Source organism: Stegostoma tigrinum, chromosome 7 (assembly GCF_030684315.1).
Source record: "Stegostoma tigrinum isolate sSteTig4 chromosome 7, sSteTig4.hap1, whole genome shotgun sequence".
Lineage (NCBI taxonomy): Eukaryota > Metazoa > Chordata > Chondrichthyes > Orectolobiformes > Stegostomatidae > Stegostoma > Stegostoma tigrinum.
In genome coordinates, this window is record NC_081360.1 from 73517604 (window position 1) to 73532846 (window position 15243).

The 15243-nt window shown below is 40.4% G+C and overlaps 1 protein-coding gene across 3 annotated transcripts in view; it reads left to right on the top strand.

Moving 5' to 3' along the window:
• Positions 1–15243, top strand: part of thsd7ba (thrombospondin, type I, domain containing 7Ba) — a 922022-nt gene that overhangs the window by 68089 nt on the left and 838690 nt on the right. For all 3 annotated transcript variants that reach the window (XM_048535033.2, XM_048535035.2, XM_048535034.2), the window contains one exon: positions 11745–12033. The gene's annotated coding sequence lies outside the window, so the exon portion shown is untranslated. The remainder of the gene's footprint in view (positions 1–11744; positions 12034–15243) is intronic.

Consider the following 15243-nt stretch of genomic DNA (forward strand, 5'->3'; position numbering starts at 1 on the left):
TTCTCCTTAAGCCTGTTTGCCAAAACTATCTCATGCCTTCCATTTCCCCACCTGATTTCTCTCTTAAGTGGACTTCTACTGCCTTTATGCTGTTCTAGGGAATCACTCGATCTCTGCTGTCCATACCTGACACATGCTTCCTTCTTATTCTCGACCAAAACCTCAATTTCTCTAGTCATCTAGCGTTCCCTGCACCTACCAGACTTGCCCTTCACCCTAGCAAGAATATATAGCAAGACTCTGGATTCTCTTTATCTCATTTTTGAAAGCTTCCCATTTTCCAGCCATCCCTTTGCCTGCGAACATCTGCCCCCAGTCAACGTTTGAAAGTTCTTGCCTATTACTGTCAAAATTGGCCTTCCTCCAATTTAGAACTTTAACTTTTAGATTGGGTGTATCCTTTTCCATCACTATTTTAAAACTAATAGAATGATTGTCACTGGCCCTAAAGTGCTCCCCCACTGACACTGCTGTCACCTGCCCTGCTTTATTTTCCAAAATAGGTCAAGTTTTGCACCTTCTCTAATAGGTACATCTACATCCTGAATCAGAAAATATTCCTGAACACACTTAACAAGTTCCTTTCCATCTAAGTGCTTAACACTATGGCAGTCCCAGTCTATGTTTGGAAAGTGAAAATTCCCTACCGTAACCACCTTATTATTCTTACAGATAACCGAGATCTCCTTACAAATTTGCTTCTCAATTTCCACTGACTATTTAGGGGGTGTGGGGTGTGGTGGGGTGTTGATAGTATAATCCCAATAAGGTGACCATTCCTTTCTTATTTCTCAGTTCCACCCAAATAACTTGCCTGGATGTATTCCCAAGAATATCCTCCCGAAATACAGCTGTAATATTATCCCTAATCAAACATGCCACATCCTCTCCTCTCTTAATCCCCCTTTCAATCCTTCCTATAACATCTATACTTGGAACATTAAGTTGCCAGTCCTGTCCATCCCTGAGCCATGTCTCTGTAATTACTGTGATAACCCAGTCCTATGTTCCTGACCTTGACCTGAGTTTATCTGCTTTACCTGTTAGGCGTCTTGCATTGAAAGAAATGCAGTTTAATTTATCAGCCCTACCTCATTGTCTGCTTTGTTCTACCTATAAGTCTGTTTGACTTATTCCATTTTCCAACTGTACATTCTCAGACTGATCTCTTTCTCTCTATCTCTCTGGGTCCCACCACACTCACCCCACCCCCTACCACCAACCACCTACCCCCTCCACCCCTTACACGTGTAAGTCCTCCAGAGCAGTTCCAGCAAATCTCCCTGCCAGAATATTAGTTGCCTTCCAATTCTAGTGCAATCTGTCCTTCTTGTACAGGTCATTTCAACCCCTGAAGAAATTCTAGTGGTCCGAAAATATGAATGCTTCTCCCCTACACCAGTCCTTCAACAACTCATTCATCTGCTCTAATCTCCTATTCCTACCCTGATCAGCTCATGGCACTGGGAGTAATCTAGATATTACAGCTCTCAGTGACCCTACTCTTCAAATTCCTGCTGAATTTGTTATATTCTCTCCTCAGAATCTCATCCTTTTCTTTTCCCATGTTGTTAGTTCCAATGTGTGCAGCAACGTCCTGCTAGTCTCTCTCCCCTTTGAGAATATTCTGCACAGTCTCCAAAATATCTTTGATCCTGGCACCAGGGAGGCAACACACCATTCTGATTTCTTGTTGTTGGCTGCAGAATTGTCTGTCTGTGCCTCTGACTAGAGAATCCCCTATCACAATCAACCGCTTGGAACCTGGCACACCCCTCGTTGTGTTAGAGCCAGTCTCGGTACTAGAAACTTAGCTGTCTGTGCTACATTCCCCTGAGAATCTATCAACCGGTACAGTTTTCAGAACAGTATACTTGTTTGAGGTCAGGATAGCCACAGGAAACTCCTGCACTATGTACCTCCCTCTCCTACCTTTCGTGGAGGTCACCCATCTACCTGAATGATTTGGTTTATCTCCCTCCCTGCAACTGCCATCCATCACACCCCCTGACATCTGTAAATTCCTCATTGCCTCCAAATGCCGTTCCAACTGATCCATGCAATCCGATAGGACACACGACTAAACACACTTCCTGCAGACATAATCATCAATAACATGGAAACTCTCCCATATCTAAGAGGAAGAGCAGATCACTGTGCTAAATGCCATCATTGCACTTTAACAATCTACAGACCCAGAAAATCGAACAGTTTTACTGCTCTAAAAACATTGCTCCAGGCTAGCTTAGTACCTGTGTTTTTATATTTTTAAAGTTTAATCAAGAGACAGATCCCAAGAACAACATATAATAAAAGAAAACACTACTTACTATTGTCGATTTACAAAAGGAAAACAGTAAGGTCACACTTTAAAAAGCCACTGAGCTGCTCCCCTGCTGTAAACTCCCACACACAGGTTTCTCCAAGGCCAGCTGTTTATTTTGCTGTTTGTTTACTTTTCTTAGACCAAACTCCAATGTCTAAAGATACTTGAAATGAAACAGCAAAGGCAGCAGCTGTGCAGATTACTGCTGGATCAGACAACATCCATGTTCTTTCCTCTGTTTGGCCACTGCCCATGTGGCCACTGCTTTTGTCTGTATTCTTCCTTTTTAAAGTAATGTAGTTTTGATCTTCTTTCCTCAAAGTTCCAAAACAATACAACAGCTTATAAAACAGTAATTACTGCCCAAGAAACCGAGGAAATCAGCTCCAACACTGAAAATACCTGAAAAAAGGAGCAGCTGTTACAGCCACATTTTTTTCCCACCCTCTACCTTGGATTACCCAGAATTAGTTGATGTTGCAGCTATAAAGGGCTATTGTGGTAAGTAGAGAGATATGGTTTGGCATGGTAGATATAGTAGATTGAGCATCATGGCATGCCATGGAGTCTATAAAGAGACATGACTGGAGAAAAATGAGATGCCGTAAGTTGATATGGATGGATATTGAGATAAAAGCGTGGGAGACTGAAGGCCAAAGGAATCTTTCATTTTCATTTTTAAATTGTGGATATTGTGCTAGATCCCCAAAGCAGGTCTCCCTAACTCTGTTCACACTTGACAGACTCTGCAGGCCCAATTTCTATCTATCCAGCTCAATACCTGGTCTTAAAATAGTAAGGCGGGGGTAGCCATTGTTAAAGTTTGTGATTTTGGAACTGCGCATTCTCTATACTCTGTGAGCCTGACACAGGATGATCAAAATAGGCTTAGTTTGCCATTGGATTTAAAGTAATAATAGCAGAATATCATGATTATCTGTCTACCCTTTTTGCTCTATGAAGAACAACCCAGACTCCAAGTGTCACAGGCAAAGGAAAATTGGCAAATTTAGTAATCTTTAAATTTTGGTGCTAGTGCACTTCATCCCAAAGAGAGGTTAAACGATAATCGAAAGCAATTTAGAGTGAGGAAGTAACTAAGTAAAGATTTATACAGCAATTGAAAGAACAAACTATTGAATTCTCTGGAGAGGTGTTACACATACCTATTTGTGCTGTATAACAGAAACCAAATATACCAGCCTCTGGAGAATGTCACATAAATATACATGTGCATTTTAAAATGAGTTAAATATAATTAATTGTGAAAGAAAATTGGAGACAAACTTTATTGAAAACTTGTGTTTACCCTGGGTACTATGAACTGAATAACTTCAGTGAGTAGCCGTTGGTGGCAGCTGACTGCTGAAGTTCTATGGACTTCTCAACTGATACAGTAGATATTTTTAGGTCGTATGAGCAGCTCGTAGAGAAAATAGAGGTGAATCTGGGAAGAAGGTGGGCAGTAATTTATAAATTGAGACAGAAAATTTAAACGTAAATGGCAAATCAAGGAACTTACTATTGGTCACCCACAGAAAAGAATTCTAATTTAAAGTGGTATAACTTGACAAAGTCATTATTGGGGACATTCTGAAAAACTGTGGGATATAGAAGCAATTTTTTTAAAGCTGCACAATAGTGTGAAAGGACAACAGTTGGGACTATGCTGGACAGGTAACAAACAGGCTGTGCATACATATGTGCAGATCAAACAGAATTTCAAGCAACATTCAATATGCATCCACATTTTCCTTTCCAGAAAGATTCAAATAAACTTTCTGAGATATTGCTTTGTTATGTAGACTGTGACCTGTGTAATTCACTTACTATTTCAGAGATGTTTTTAAAATTTACTACACAAAATCAATATGTGCTGTAATTAGTCTGCAAGCTAATAAATGAACTGTTAAACTAATGAGAAACTAATTATAATTGATGTTGCTGAGTTAGAATTAGAAAAAAAATCATCTGACCATCTTGGTTACCTTTCTGTGATGAAGATTTGATTTTAATTGAGAGACAAATCCACAGCAAGCACATAATATGGACATAGCTCACACTTGCGTTGTGTCTTAATTGGGAAAATCAAAAAATATTTTCAGCTTGCTTGTGTAGATTTTGTGACTTACATCAAATTGTTCTTTACAGGTTCATATCTACATGAACAATAATTGACATGACACCAATATTAATGAGCATGTTTGTGCACACCATAAAGGGAAAAACTGGTGGACAAATTGTATACAATTAAGTTTGGAGTCATGACCATTCCCTCGTTAGAAAAAATGAACACAGTAATTTGGAATCATCTTTGTAGTATCATAAATGAGTTAGAAATGGAAATAGAAACAAAGAGTGGAATCTTACAGGCATCTGAATGATGTAGGCTAAGGCAGGACATGAGACAGAATCATGGGAGAAGTCTGATCAGGCCGATTTCAACATTGAGAGCAATTCACTTAATCTCTTAGAGCTAGTAGGAACGGCCGTGCTGGAGAATCTGAGATAACAATGTGTGGATGTGGATGAACACAGCAGGCCAAGCAACATCAGAGGAGCAGGAAAGCTGACGTTTCGGATCTGGTCCCTTCTTCAGAAATGGGAGAGGGGAAGGGGATTCTGAAATAAATGGAGACAGAGGGGAAGGCAGATGGGAGATGGGTACAGGGGCAGAGAGGTGGAGGGGAGATGGATAGGTCAAGGAGTCAGGGATGGAACTGGGGGAGGACAGCATTCTTGGCCAGACAAGGTTATAGGACTATTTGGACATTGTCATGATGATAGATCACAGCCTAAAATTTCTAGCTGAGAATGTAAACTATAAGCAACATACTTGAATGACTGCTCAGAAAGCTTGTGTGGATTATCTTCAGTCTTGCGGGCAATCCGAGAATATCACATCTGATGGTGATATGAAATCTTCAAGCAAAAGGATTTCAAAGGGAGAAATGCCCAGCAAAATGATTTGTAATTTTCTGTGAGTTATCTCATAACTGATGTGAGAAAAGTACAAACTCTAGTTGAGAGATGCATTTGTGCTTTCCTTTCCCGAATACAGAAGAACAGGGTTTAAAAGACAGATTTGAACCTGGTCTTTGTGCACTAGTGGGCAAAAGTATGTGATGTGAGGGTCACACTGAGGACACCCCTAGGTACCCTGCATTGTAAGTAGAGAAACAAGTCATCTCTTTCTCTTTGTTGAAAGCTGGAAACCAAACAAAACTGCAGTTAATAGAATATAGGAAGAAGGCCTTTCAGTTGACCAATAAAGCCAAGCACCTCACAATCAAATTTCTTGTGGGTTCACTCAACACTTGTTTCAAAGGACCTCCATCTTGCTCCTGGACAATTGCGGAGCATGGAAAGATCCACCAGCACTAGCTGCATGTACCCATCTACATTGACACTCCACCATCCTGGAATCTTCCAAATGTACCATGTCCTGGATGACAGGATGGCCTACCAGGGCACATTCAGCAGTGTATGGCTGAATCGATTATAGCTACCATACATGGCATGGACCAGGCTACCTATTAGTGTTGTTCACTTCCTTTCTCAGCATGCTTTCACTGAGTGCCTGCTAGCATGCATGCCTTGCCTTGCCCTGCCATGCCTTGCACTGGTATTTGGCACAGTCCCACAATGAGGCAGGTGGCCATGCTGTGCAGCAATCCTCAGCCAAGAGTGCATGCTTTTTAACATAATTAATTGTAGCATAATAGTCTAGCACCTGTACACTAGTGTTTGCACCATACTCACAGCATCTGCAGCAAGCAATGCAACATGTCTGAAAGTCTTAGGTGAGTAGTCCTCAGTAAAGTCTATGGGAGGCCAGCACAGTCTATCGAAGGCAGCCTTCCATACCAGTTCCAGGTTTTGTCACAGTCATGCATCCAGTTGAGGCAGCTTCACACAGAGGGCTGTGCCTCTCTGCTCCACGGAAAACATCGTGGTCAGTTATTTACCTCCTTTGGGGCCAGCCTAGGGAAGTGCACAGTCTCTATGTGTCTCTAGCAGCCAGGAGATGGGCAGGTGAGGGCTGATGCCGTCAGGTCAAGTTTCTTGAGGGAATGTGCCACAGCCACGCTGTCACCTCTGTCATCTTTGTTTGCAGGTCTGAAGGGATTAGAAGCAGGGCAGGTGAGCAATTGTAGTCACTTGGGCGATGACTTGAGAAGTGTGAAGTCTGGGCTAGATGTAATGGGTACATAGCAAGGAGGGCCTGATGCTGTGGTTCTCAGTGTATGTCAATGATGAGGCTGAAAACTACTGGCAGAGGAGCTGTTATCTTGAAACATGATGGGCTGAGCACATTGTTGAGGAGAATGGCCAATGGATAGGGTAAACAAGCTAACTTATGAGGGAGGGTGATACATCTGCAAATAGTCACTGGGCATTCACATAGGAACAACATTGTCCTGTAACACTTGATACTATGACAACACATGCATGCAGGATCCCTACACCCTGCTCACCCTGCAGCATTGACTATCTCAGTTGCACTTCCCTGTCACTGTCACAGTGGTGAACTGCTTGAGATGTATGGTCCTGGGTACACAGCTAACCTAACAGGGAGGAGATGAGAGAGAGTCCTAAGGTGTTAGCTGAGCTGATTGATTCCGTGCACACACATTGCTACCCTGCTCTCACAGAATATATTTGGTTTTCATCTTCAACCATTGTGCCTTATTTCTGGGAAGGGATGATGCTACAGGGTGCTATTAAACATCTACAGGTGAAACATATAGAGAAAAAAAAACAAATAAATGTTGAACCACAAGAGTTTATGAAATGTAATAACTACTGATAAAACATTTTTTGAAAACCAAACTTTCAACATGACATTTTTCCCTCACCCAACATCTGTAGAGATGTTGGTGTCTGGAATTCATTGGATGCCTTTGTAAAGGTCACTAAGATGCTCTTGTCCATGCTGCTGGGGCAGCCCAGGAGGCAGTGTGGATGATGGTTCCTCCAGTGTGCCCACATTGTCACTTAGGTAGGTCTTTGGAAAGATAAGCACACTTAAAAACATAAGAGACAAAAGCCTTATGGCCATTGGTGAGAGGTGTTATGGGATGTCTAGCAGCCTGGTATGGGATTGTTTCTTGGGTGTTAGGGTATGGATGTTTCTTGATCTCTGTAGCAGTAGTCCAGTTCCATCATAAAAACATAGACAATAGGAGAAGGAGATGGCCTTTCGATTGGTTGATTTATTGTTGTGTTTACCGTAGTACAGTGAAAAGCTTTGTTTATGAGCAGCACAGGCAGATCATTGTAAGCAAGAATGTACAAATCAAAAAGACTATTCAGATACATTTATATTACATTGCACAGGGCTGATCAAAGGTGGCAAGATCAGCATTATTTGAGGCTAGAGAGTCCATTCATTAGTCTAATAATGGCTGGGAAGAAGCTGTTCCTCAGCTTGTTTGTGCATATGTTCAGGCTTCTGCCTGACAGAAGAGGTTGCAGGAGATCATTACCGGGATGCGATGGGTCTTTGATGACGTTGGCCACCTTTCTGCTGCAGTGAGCCATGTAAATGGAGTCCATGGATGGACAGTTGTTGGCTTCCATGATGGTTTGGGCTGTTCACACAACCTTCTGTAGTTTCCTACGGCCCTGGGCAGGGCCGTTGCCATACCAGGCCGCTATGCACCCGGACAGTTTGCTTTCAATGGTGCATCTGTAGAAGTTGGTGAGGGTCATTATGGAAATGTCAAATTTTCTGAGCTCCCTGAGGAAGAAGAGGCTTTGTAGTGTCTTCTTGACTTTCGCATCTACTTGGGAAATCCAGGACAAATTGTTGGTTTTTGTAACTTTGAGGATCTTGATGCTCTTCACTCTGTCAACCTCAGCTCCGTTGGTGTAGATGGGGATGGGTTCTCCTCCTTCCTTTTGGAACTCGATGATCAGTTCTTTAGTTTTGCTGATGGTGACAGACAGAGTGTTTTCATTGCACCATGTCACCAAGCCCTCTATCTCCCTTCTGTATTCTGACTTGTTGTTGTCAGAAACTTGTCCCAAGACAGTGGTGTCAGCAGTGAACTTGTAGATGGCATTCATTCAGAATTTGGCAATTATAAGTGTACAGGGAATACAGTAGGGGGCTGAGGACACATCCTTGGGGGTCTCCAGTGTTGAGTGTTATTGCAGAGGTGGTGCAGTTATCAAATCTCACTGATTGTGGCCTATGGGTCAGAAAGCTGAGGATCTAGTTGCAGAGGATGGAGCCGAGACCAAGATCACAGAGTTTTGATAATGGTGTTGAAGGCGGAGCTGTAATTGATAAGCAGAAGTCTGACATCGGTTTCTTTGTTGTCCAGATGTTCCAGGAATGAGTGCAGGGCCATGGACATGAAATCCTCTGTGGGCCTGTTATGTCGATATGCAAAGTATAGGGGATTGAGGCAGGCTTGGAGACTCCAGTTTATGTGGACCATGATTAGCATCTTGAAGCACTTCACATTTATTGAGGTCAGAGTGACTGGGTGGCAGTCATTAAGGCATTTTGTATGTGCTTTCTTAGGTACAGGGATGATAGAGCTCTTTTTGAAGCAGGTGGGGAGTTTGGCTTGCAGTGGGGAGACGTTGAAGATGTCGGTTCTGCCAGTTGGTCAACACAGGTTCTGTCTGCTTGACCCATCGTTTTTCTTGAGTTGACTCCCGGGAAGACTGGTCTGATGCGGCAGCTGTGGCAGAGTGAACAAGTGTATCTGGAGCAGTCGGGGGCAGGTGTCACTGCACTGCTCGTATTCTGCTCAAACCGAGCATTGAAAGCATTGACCACATCAGGAAACGATGTATCTTTGTCTGTTATCTTGCTTTGCTCCATTTTGTATCCTGTAAAATTGTTTCGGCCTTGCCATAGGCGGCAGAGTCTGTTTGGTAGGTTTTGGCATTTAACATGGTCTGGCACTGCCTCTTGGCCTCTCTGATGGCTTTGTGGGTGTCATATCTGCATTCCTTGTATTGCCGGGGTGATCCAATGTGAATCAAGTCCATTCCGCTATTCAATGTGATCATGGCTGCTACAGTTTAAGGAAGTATGTGTTTTGGCTATTGTTGAAAAATAATGACGAATCATGGTGAAAAAATAAAACTTAACCTCTAAGAGCTCAAAACCCCAAAAGAGCATTGAAGACATATTGTAAAAGGAAAAACATACAAATAAAAATCACGTTGAATTCAAAGACAAATAACTGGGCAAAGAACACTGAAACAATTACCAAAGTTTCTGAGGCTGGAGAATGAAATACATTAAACAAAAAAATGCAGCTGCAAAAAAATGCAGGATTAGAGAAAGTACTTATCTTGATATAATTATACAGCTGAAGCTAAACCAAATGTAACATGAACAAAAGAAGATTTTTATGGGCATGGTTGAAATAAATGTCAACAACTTTAGTCCAAGTTAAGTGTAGTTTTCATGGTTTAAATCATGACATAAACTCGTCTATAAGAAGCTTTGTAGGGAAGGTTTATCCCTAGCCATTTCAAATCTGTTTGACATGAGCCTATTCAAGGGCTTACTCAAGCATATAATCCCACTGATATCCGTAATCCAGACAAAAGTAACTTCTACAAATGCAGCACTTGATTCCATTTGTGGGGAAATCTTGAACTGGGGTACAGAATAAGGGGACACTCAATTAACACTGAGTTAAAAAGGAATTTCTTCTACAAGTTGGTACAAATGTTTGGAATTCTCTGCATCACTAAATTGTGGAAGCTAGATCACAGCAAGTATTTAAAGAGAGGGTAGTTAAATATTGAAATATCAGGGAGTTGAAGGCTGCGAGAATCTATCACCAAAGAGGAATTGAGGCCAGGGAAAGATCAGCCATGACGGATTGAAAGGGCCCCTTATATTTGTATAACTTAGTGGTAAGTAAACAAAAAAACCACTGCCATTTTTTGTTGCTGCAAATGAGCATGGAAATGAAAAGCATGGCTTGTCATGTAAAAGCCGTGCTGCTTAAAACATAACAACGTTCCCGTTAGCAGCAAAGCAAACTGCAAAGCAAAAATGTCTAGATGACATTCGCAATTTTTACTTCACGAAATTGACTGCCATATATAGGTCCAGAAACCCAGGATCTTACTCTTGTGGATAATTAATCAGCCTATCCTCATGTTAAAAGACCAAAAAAACATATGACTAGTGGGCCTCCCTTCGATTACGCATCCAATCAACCAATGTACAGTTAGTAATTTTAAATGCTTTAACCACAAGGTGCTTGTCCATCCTCTGCCTGGAATTCAGTGAAAACTTCATTGTTGACTTACTTGAAGTAATGAACATCCTGAATAAAGTCCAGAATGTGATAAAGTAAGAAATAACCCGCAATTGTTTTGTGCGTGTAATTTTGTTTGAAGCTAATGATAGCAGCTTGAATGGATTTTCACCTTGTGATGTTACGGAAGATGATGCTGATACTGCACTCTTCTCAAAATTTGAATTAGAAAAGGAAGGATTTTTGACTACTGCAGCTATTGCTGCTGACAATGTTGAAACTTGTGACGCACCAATAGTCGACAATACCACTGTTGAAGTAATTACGCATGTAGTACTTTTCGAGGAGTCAGCTGAGGAAGACAAGGTGCAGACAAAGCTAATCATCCAAATGTTACCAGTGCTAAAGTGTTCAATAAGTTTGACTCATTGTGTGACTACTTTCAACAGGCTGCCAACAGAGTTACTAGGCTAGTTTTCTCATCTTGTAGAGAAGAAACAATTGTCAAGAATGAAAGTTATCATTGGAAACTGTTTTCAAAACTAACTGATGATTTACTAGTGGCTATCAGTGTTTTAGATTACATATTTTCTTGCTGGCATTTTGTTTTGGGGTCAGTCTACCAATAAGCAGGTGTTTCTGGATTCTATGATATTACTGAAACTGGTGTACACAGAAATCAAAAAATTAATAATACAAATCATTACTTGGAACAACGAAGAAGGTTCATTTCAGAACTGAAATGTTAGCTTTGTTTCTCTGTCCACTTTCAAACCCCATGAGTTTCCCAGTACCTTCTATTTTTATAGCAAATGTTCTCATTGCGTTAGCATTTTGATTTTTTACAATGCTGCCAAATTAAGCTGGTTATATTTAGTTATATGCATGCAAAAGATAGTGATGTTTATCGTTGCAGATGGCTGGATTCTATTTTTACACATGATGTTGTCAATGCTAAGTCAATTTATCAATGGAATGTCACATAGTTCGCATTTTAAAAAAGTAATTAAATGAAAATAGCCATTTTGATTGTAACCAAAATGGTGCCATTGCTTATTAATTTGATTTTCTTGTTCTCTCCAAGATTAGGCATCGAACTGGAACATCAGAAATCATCTCAACCTCTTAAATGTGGGGTATTTTTTGTCTGACTGTTTTTCTGATCTTTTTCACAGCCCAGATTGGTTTCTTATTGGCATTCTGACAGTCTTCTGATCCAGGAAGTGCCCGAGATTATCACCAAGAAGCATATTGCTGTTAGAGATTGTTTGAAGACCCATCCTTCAAAAGTGAACCATCAAAGTGAGCTCCCAATGGATCAATGATTAGATAACGTGCTTCAGAGATGCTGAAGTAGGCCATTTCTGTGCTGTGAATCAGCTCAATAAAGAAAACTTGGAAAAGACCGGCCAGCAAAACATTTTGGGGCAACTGCAGGTGATGAAAATCTATCAAGCACTTTGTGTAAGTCTCAATTTATTATCCAAAGCTAAAGCTAAAAAAATTTTTTACCAGTTTTGGCACTTTCTCAATTTAACAAAATGTACGAAACTAATTTTGTCAATGTTAGTGTTTAATGCATTTAAACTTAAGTTCTAATAGTAATTACAATAAGTCATAGAGCATAGAACAATACAGCGCAGAACAGGCCCTTCGGCCCTCGATGTTGCGCCGACTTGTGAACTAATCTAAGCCCCTCCCCCGACACTATCCCATCATTATCCATATGCTTATCCAAGGAAAATCAGTTAGCAATAACTTCTAAAAGGTATGTTGCACCCTGATTTGCCACTCAAAAATGTGGAGTTATTTTACTTTATAATGATTCATGGAATATTCTTTCACAGGATTAATATTTTGAAGAAAATGCAACCACTGACTGTTCCTAATATGATTTCTTGTGTTACGCATAACGTAGTTTTAACCTATTTCACATCTCCTCCCAATATATTTAAGACAGAAGTTTGAAAGCTCATAGATTCAAAACATAATATTTGTAACAAGGCATGTATATTACTACAATGACATTCGGTGTATTATTGATTGATTCTCTCTGGAAAAGAGTGAAACCCTAATTTGAAGGCTCTTCCATCAGCTTTACAGTAGTTTAACCAGAATTTAACTCTTTACGTAATTTTGTAGTTAGCCCCATTCACATACATATGGCATTATTGATTGTATGCTATAAAGTATGTTATACTAAGAAATCTAAATAATATTTTAATAAAATTATGCCTGCCTGCACTTTCTGCAGACATGTTATATGGTAAATTTCTATGTTTACATTCATAATTTGAGTCAGTGTGGCTAAATGGTAATACTTGCACTTTAATCAGAAAGTTGTAGGTACTCACCATATTTGAGGACTGGAACAGGGAGGGGATGATACTTTAACACAATATTGAGCAGATGCTGTATTTTTAAAGTGAGATATTTAGCCAAAGCTCCTTTTCCCTGTAGAGGTGAATGAAAGAATGCCCTTTAAATATAAAAACAAGACAATTCCCGGGGAGGGGGGAAACATTTCCTCAATGTTTCTTCAGACAATAACTGGTTAATCATTTCATAATTGCTGTAATGCCTTTGCCTGGAAAATATCTATAGCCTGTGAAATAGCAATGGCTTAAATATTGTTGTCAAAATTATGGCAAAGGTAATTGCACTCACTCGTCTTAAATGAAAATTCCTTGTTTAGTTCAGTTGAGGGCAGATGTCTTAATAAATGGAGAAATACACATTCTGGATTTTACCAGCCCTCAGAAGGTTGCCTGGAGTTGGGAGAGCTGGTAAAATATTAGTAGAAGACATTACAAGGCAGGTCTGCTATCTTCATTCTACTATGGGATAATCAAATTGTAGGAACAACAATAGCTTAGTAAACAAACCATACCCCAATCCCCTCCCGTCGTGCACCCCACACTAACCAGCCCTGGTCCGCCAATCGAAGCAAATCATTACTGACCATTTTTTTGTCCCATGTTTTAACGGAGTAGGAACTGCCCCCACTCTGTGGGGATGCAGCCAGAAGAAAATCAACCTGGAGGCAATTGGTAGCTTTGACAATGCCTCTGTTGAGCTCACCTCTCTGATTGCCAAGGCTCACTTATGTGCCCAACCCCATCGCTATTCCTTCTCCCTGAACCCTCAACAGTGGCTATTATTAATGGTGTTGCTGTTGAATTGGCCGCGCTCTATTTGGTTTGACAGTATGCTATTAAAACGTTTTGTGCCGGCAAAATGATTTTGAGGGACTTGATTTTATCTATAAAATGAATATAGCGATACATTTGAGACATCCTGTGAACTTGAAGGCACAGTAAATTTCATATCATTCTTACAGCTAGGGAAGAACAATATCTCTGATTGCTGTGAATCATGATATATAAGAGTATAGCTGTGATACATAGCCACTCGGGCAATATGTTTTCCTTGTCTTATTATGAACTCTTAATATTTCTGGTATTCGGAAGAACTAATTAGGATTAGAGAATTGCTAATTAAACATCAGAATTAAATAATTTGAATGTATAATCCAATTGATAAGGTATTGAAATTGGCAGCTCATTACAAATTGGTATTGTCGGAAATTATTTTAATGACTGAAATAATGATATTTTGTCTTAAAATTGATCTAAAGTCTTTAGTATTTAAAATATTTTATTAAAACTTGATTCAAAGGTAATTAAATTATTTGAAACATGGATAATGCAGCAGTACAAATCTGTTGAGCCTATTTCTCAAACCGGCAGTAGGCCTGGAGCTTGGGCTCCTTGCGGTGGTAGGCCTGGGCTTGGATTCTTAGCAGTAGTGTTGCCTAGAGTGGGAGCCCAGAGCCCGGACTCTTGGCAATATTAGGAAAGTGGCTGCAGCAGAGCTCGGTCTGCTTGGGCACTAGCATCGTTATTGTTCTTCCCAGAGTGAGACATCTTGAGGACCAGAACACATTCCAGACACCTTGCAGAAGCCCCGAAGTCATGCTGAGAACCCAATTTGAATGGAAGATGAATTCTTATTTAAGTAATTTCTTTTTATTCTTCTCGTAAATCAAAATGGTGCTGGATTAAAGTGACAAAACACCTTTTCACTTTATCTTCAAGATATATGTGACAAAAGATCATTCATTCATTCAAACAGCCGTAACTTTAAGGCCCAAAGCTACTTGTCACTGAAAATAGAAGGCAGGTTAGTTATCAAAGGCCTAACTATCTCAGATTGGATTAAGAGTGTGGAGCTGGAAAAACACAACAGACTAAGCAGCATTTTAGGAGCACAAAAGCTGATGTTTTGGGTCTAGACTGATGGAGGGTCTAGGCCCAAAACGTCAGCTTTTGTGCCCCTAAGATGGTGATTGGCCTGCTGTGTTCATCCAGCCCCACACTTTGTTATCTCGGATTCTCCAGCATCAGCAGTTCCCATTATCTCAAATTGGATTAATGTCATTTCTCAGCCCAGGTATCAGAGTGTGCATTTTATGGGAACAAAATCTTGCCTGTTACAGAGGACAAAGCTTAACATCAAACTCATTCTGCTTTGATTATTCTCTTCTCACCAGTACTTCTATGAAGCAGCATCAAATGCTGTCAGACAGTACTGTTAATTTGAGGAGAAGGTATTATAAAAAATTGCAACAAGAGAATCTGTAAAGAAGCAAATGTCATTTAACCCATTATCCAA